Below are 6,713 nucleotides of genomic sequence, written 5' to 3' on the forward strand. Positions count from 1 at the left end.
AATCAAAAGACACAGGCTATCTGATTGGATTAAAAAACAAGACCCATCAATATGCTGTCTGCAAGAGACCTAATTTAGACCAAAGACACCCCCAGATTGAAAGTGAGGGGGTGGAAAACAATTTACCATGCTAATGGACACCCAAAGAAAGCTGGGGTGGCAATCCTTATATCAGGCAAATTAGATTTTAAAACAAAGACTGTAAAAAGAGATGAAGAAGGACACTATATCCTACTTAAAGGGTCTATCCAACAAGAAGATTTAACATTTGTAAATAGCTATGCCCCTAACAAGGTAGCAGCTTATTATATAAGGCAATTAATAACAAAAGAAAAGAAACACATTGACAAAAATACAATAATAATGGGGGACTTTAACAACCCCATCAGTGAAATGGACAGATCATTTAAGCAAAAGATCAAGAAGGAAATAAAGACTTTAAATGAAACACTGGACCCAGTGTGCTTCACAGAAATATTCAGAACATTTCAACCCAAAGCAACGGAATACACATTCTTCTCTAGTGTCCATGGAACATTCTCCAGAATAGACCACATCCTTGGTCACAAATCAGGTCTCAACTGTTACCAAAAGATTGGGATGATTCCCTGCTTATTTTCAGACCACAATGCTTTGAAACTAGAACTCAATCACAAAGGAAAGTCAGAAGGAACTCAAATACATGGAGGCTAAGGAGCATCCTACTAACGAATGAATGGGTCAACCAGGAAATTAAAGAAGAATTTATAAAATTCATGGAAACCAATGAAAATGAAAACACAATTGTCCAAAATCTTTGGGATACAGCAAAGGCAGTCCTGAGAGGAAAGTATATAGCAATACAAGCCTTTCTCAAGAAACAAGAAAGCTCTCAAATACACAACCTAAACCTACACCCAGAGGAGCTAGAGATAAAACAGCAAATAAAGCCTAAACCCAGCAGGAGAAGAGAAGTAATAAAGATCAGAGCAGAAATCAATGAAATAGAAACCAAAAGAACAGTAGAAAAGATCAACGAAACTAGGAGCTCGTTCTTTGAAAGAATTAACCAAATTGATAATCCCCTGGGCAAACTTATCAAAAAGAAAAGAGAAATGATCCAAATCAACAAAATCATGAATGAAAGAGGAGAGATCACAACCAACACCAAAGAAATACAAGCAATTATAAGAACATATTATGAGCGACTCTATGCCAGCAAAGTTGATAACCTGGAAGAAATGGGTGGATTCCTAGGGATGTTCAACTACCAAAACTGAACCAGGAAGAAATAGAAAACCTGAACAGACAAAGACCCCATCAAAAAGGAGAATTACAGACCAAAATCCTTGATGAATATGGATGCAAAAATTCTCAACAAAGTACTAGCTAATAGTATCCAACAGAACATTAAAAGGATTATTCACCACGACCAAGTGGGATTTATCCCTGGGTTGCAAGGTTGGTTCAACATCCGCAAATCAATCAATGTGATACAATACATTAACAAAAGAAAGAAAAGGATCATATGATCCTATCCATAGATGCAGAAAATGCATTTGACAAAGTCCAGCATTCTTTCTTGATCAAAACTATTCAGAGTATAGGGATAGAGGGTACATACCTCAATATCATAAAAGCCATCTGTGAAAAACTTACAATGAATATCATTCCCAATGGGGAAAACCTGAGAGGTGTTCCCCTAAGTTCAGGAACGTGGCAGGGATGTCCACTATCACCACGGCTATTTAACATATTATTAGAAGTCCTAGCCACAGCAATCAGACAACAAAAAGAAATCAAAGGCATCGAAATCGGCAAAGAGGAAGTCAAACTCTCACTCTTTGCAGATGATATGATACTATATATGGAAAACCCAAAAGACTCCACCCCAAAACTGTTAGAACTCATAGAAGAATTCAGGAACGTGGCAGGATATAAAATCAATGCACAGAAATGAGTGGCATTCCTATACACCAACAACGAGAGAGAAGAGAGACAAATCCAGGAGTTGATCCTATTTACAATGGGGCCCAGAACCATAAGAAACCTAGGAATAAAATAAAACAAAGAGGCAAAGGATCTGTACTCAGAGAACTATAAAATACTCATGAAAGAAATTAAAGTAGACACAAAGAAATGGAAAAAAATTTCCATGCTCAAGGATTGGAAGAATAAAAATTGTGAAGATGTCAATGCTACCTAGAGCAATCTACACATTCAATGCAACCCCCAAAAAATGCCACCCACTTTTTCCAAGAAATGGAACAAATAATCCTAAAATTTGTATGGAACCAGAAGAGACCCTGAATAGCTAGAGGAATATTCAAAAAGAAAAGGAAAGCTGGCGGCATCACAATTCCGGACTTCCAGTTCTTTTACAAAGCTGTCATCATCGAGACAGAATGCTACAGGCACAAAAACAGACACATAGATCCGTGGAACAAAATAGAGAGCACAGAAATGGACCGTCAATGCTATGGTCAACTCGTCTTCGACAAAGCAGGAAAGAATGTCCAATGGAAAAAGACAGTCACTTCAACAAATGGTGTTGGGAAAATTGGACAGCCACATGCAGAAGAACGAAACTGGAAAATTTCGTTACACCACACACAAAAAGAGACTGAAAATGGTTGGTTACCTAAATGTGAAACTGGAGTCCATCAAAATCCTAAAGGAAGACACGGGCAACAACCTCTTCGACCTCAGCCGGAGCATCTCCTTCCTAGAAACATCGCGTAAGACAAGGGAAACAAGGGCAAAACTGAAAAATTGGGATTTCATCAAGATAAAAAGCTTTTGCACCCCAAAAGAAACAGTCCACAAAACCAAGAGACAACCGACAGGATGGGAGAAAATATTTGCAAATGACATATCAAATAAAGGGCTAGTATCCAAAATCTATAAAGAACTTATCAAACTTAACACCCAAAGAACAACTAATCCAATCAAGAAGTGGGCAGAAGTCATGAACAGACATTTCTCCAAAGAAGACATCCAAATGGCCACCAGGCACATGAAAAAGTGCTCCACATCGCTCGGCATCAGGGATATCCAAATCAAAACCTTAATGGGAAACCACCTCACACCTGTCAGAATGGCTAAAATTAACAATTCAGGAAACGACAGATATTGGCGGGGATGCAGAGAAAGGGGAACCCTCCTACACTGTTGGTGGGAATGCAAGCTGGTGCAACCGCCTGGAAAACAGTATGGAGGTTCCTCAAACAGTTGAAAATAGAGCTACCATCCGATCCAGGAATTACAATACTGGGTATTTACCACAAAGATAGAAATGTAGGGATCAGAAGGGGTACGTGCACCCCAATGTTTATAGCAGCAATGTCCACAATAGCCAAACTGTGGAAAGAGCCAAGATGTCCATCGACAGATAAATGGATAAAGAAGCAGTAGTATATATACACAATGGAATATTATGCAGCCATCAAAAGGAATGAGATCTTGCCAATTGCAACGACGTGAATGGAATGGGAGGGTGTTATGCTGAGTGAAATAAGTCAATCAGAGAAAGACATGTATCATATGACCTCAGTGATATGAGGAATTCTTAATCTCAGGAAACACACTGATTGTTCGTTGAGTGGTGGGGGATCCGGAGGGATGGTGTTTCTGGGAATAGACATGGGGGAGGGTACGTGCTATGGTGAGCGGTGTGAATTGTACAAGACTGTTGAATCACAGATCTGTACTTCTGAAACAAATAATGCAATATATGTTAAGAAAAAAAAGATGTAGATAGCAGGAGGGGGAGAATGAAGGGAAGTAAGTCAGAGGGGGAGATGAATCATGCGAGATAATGGACTCTGAAAAACAAACTGAGGGTTCTAGAGGGGAGGGGGTGGGGGGATAGGAAAAAAAAAGAAAAGGAAAGGCCAATATCCCTCAAGAACATAGATGCCAAAATCCTCAACAATTTATAAGCAAACTGAATTCAACAGAACATCGCCAGAATCACACAACACAATCAAGTGGGATTTATTCCAGGGATGCAAGGATGTTTGCACATCTGCACATCAAACATCAGGATACACCACCTTAAAAAAATAAAAGATAAAAATCATATGATTTTTACAATAGAGGCAGAAAGAACACTTGACATGATTCGATATGCATGTATGATAAAAACTCTAAACCATCTGGATATAGAGGGATCATCGACCATATATCAAAAGCTCACAGCTAAAATCATACTCAAGGGTGAAAAGCTGAAAACTCTTCCACTAAGATCAAGAACAAGACAAAGATTAACACTCTCATCACATTCATTCAACATAGTATTGAAAGCCCTATCCAAAGCATTTAGACAAAAAAAGAAAAGAAAGAAAAAAAGAAAGAAAGAAGAAAGAAAGAAAGAAAGAAAGAAAGAAAGAAAAAGAAAGAATGAAAGAAAGAAAAGCAAAGATGAAATCCAAATAGGAAAACTGTCACTATTTGCAAATGGCATACTATATGTAGAAATCCCTAAAGATTCCACCAAAAAACTGTTAGAATAAATAAATTCACTAAAGCTGCAGGATACAAAGTCAATATAGAGAGACCTGTTGCATTTCTTTTCTTTTAAGATTTTATTTATTTATTTGACACAGAGAGAGAAACAGCACGAGCAGAGAGAGCAGCAGAAGGGGACGGAGAACCAGACACCCCACTGAGGAGGGAGCCCAATGAGGGTCTGGATGCCAGGACCCTGGGATTCTGACCTGAGCCAAAGACAGACAGTTAAACTGACGAAGCCACCAGGTGTCCCAACTTGTTGCATTTCTGTATAGTGGTGACAAACATCCACAAAGAGAAAATAAGAAAACAATGCCATTTACAATTGCATCAAGAAAAAAAATCTAGGAATAAAAGTAAGAAATGAATCAACGCGCAGTTCTGTGGCATGCAGAACAAATCCAGGCTTGCAGAACCGTGATAAAGGAGTGGCAAGCTGCTTGGCTTCTGAAAGCCATTACCTTTATAGGTCTTACTACACTTTCAGACGATGACACATCTTCCAACGTTCAAAGGCTCTGTTATAAAGCCAATTATCCAATCCGGGAAGCTCTCTTAAAAAGTTTAAATATGTGTGATAAGGGCCTTATGACCACTGCTGTTTATGTCTATGTCATGCGGGTGTGTGATGCTGTTAAAGCACTGAAGGCCGCGGGCTGTATCATCCCAGTGGCTTCCGTGCCTACTGGCTTTCCAGCTGGACAGACTCATTTATTTATTTATATTTATTTAGATATTTATTTATTTATTTATTTATTTATTTGAGAGAGAGAATGAGAGGTAGCATGAGAGGGAAGAGGGTCAGAGGAAGAAGCAGACTCCCTGCTGAGCAGGGACCCCGATGTGGGACTCGATCCCGGGACTCCAGGATCATGACCTTAGCCGAAGGCAGTCGCCCAACCAACTGAGTCACCCAGGCGCCCTGGAAAGGCTCATTTAAAAACACGATTGGAAGAGATCTGATTGGCTGTGGAAAATGGAGTTACGGAAATCGATGTGGTGATTAATAGGACCTTGGTGCTGACCGGCCAGCGGGAAGCCCTGTGTGATGAGGTTTGTCAGTTTCGCAAGGCCTGTGGGGAGGCTCATCTCAAAACCATCTTAGCAACAGAAGAACTTGGATCTCTTACTCATGTATATAAAGCCAGTATGATCGCAAAGATGGCAGGATCAGAATTTATTAAGACCTCTACTGGAGACGCGGGGCGGAGAAAGATGGTGGAGGCGTAGGAGACCTAGATTTGGTCTGGTCTCAGGAATTCAGCTGAATAGGGATCAAACCATTCTTAACACCTACGAACTCAACAGGAGATCGAACAGGAGAGTAGCAAAAACTCTCTGAAGAGAGAAGCGACCACTTACGGGAAGGTAGGGCGTGCGGAGAAGTGAATCCGAGGCGATATTCGGGAGGATAGACGGCGGGGGAGGGGCCTCCGCCGGCCGCTTCTGGCAAGTGATAGAGCCGCGGAGCACAAAATCGGACCTTTTAGAAGTTGGCTCGGCGGAGGGACGTCGCTGCAGTGGCTAAGCGGGGGGTGGAATCCTCCCGGGACAGTGTGGTCTCAGGACCCTTGGGGTCACAGAGAGACCGGGGGTGCCTGAGTGCACCAGAGCTCCCAGGGATCTGAGCGGGGAAGCCGCCTGCAGAGACGGAGCAGAGTCGCGGGCTCTCAGCTCCGGGTTGCCATAAACTGTGATCTGCGGCCCAGTCGGGGCACGGCTCCTCCAGCAAGGACCCAACAAGCAGCAGATCCGGGGAGACTCCCCTTCCTTCCCGGGGAGGAGCGGTGCGGGAACGCACTGCAGGGATCTGCTGGGTTTGGAGACACCGCGCAGTGTCGGGTGCCAGAGATAGCAAGGCTCGATCACAGGCCGGGTGAGCACGGAGTGCGGCCGGAGACTGGGGACAAGGGAGTGACTGCTTTTCCCTGGGGCACACTGAGGAGCGGGGCCCCGAGTTCTCAGCTCCTCCGGGTGGAGATTGGGAGGCCACCATTTCTGCCCTGGTCCTCCAAAGCTGGACCGAGAGCTTGCAGGGAACAAAAGCTCCTGAGAGCAAACCGGAGCAGCTTCCTTAGCCCGGACCTACCAGGGCGGAGCAATTCCGCCTCCGGCAAAGATATTTGGAAACCACAGCAACAGGCCCCTCCCCCAGAAGATCAGCACAAACAGCCAGCAAGCCAAGACCAAGTTGATCGATCAAGGAGAATGGGAGAACTCCA

General features: G+C 42.7%; 1 pseudogene; it reads left to right on the forward strand.

The window, feature by feature from the left end:
• Positions 1–4,854: 4,854 nt before the first annotated feature.
• On the forward strand, positions 4,855–5,721 carry LOC112817948 (deoxyribose-phosphate aldolase pseudogene; annotated as a pseudogene).
• The last annotated feature ends 992 nt before the right edge of the window (positions 5,722–6,713 follow it).

Source organism: Callorhinus ursinus, unplaced genomic scaffold (genome assembly GCF_003265705.2).
Source record: "Callorhinus ursinus isolate GAN/ISIS: 27379988/994484 unplaced genomic scaffold, GSC_fseal_2.0 scaffold2838, whole genome shotgun sequence".
Lineage (NCBI taxonomy): Eukaryota > Metazoa > Chordata > Mammalia > Carnivora > Otariidae > Callorhinus > Callorhinus ursinus.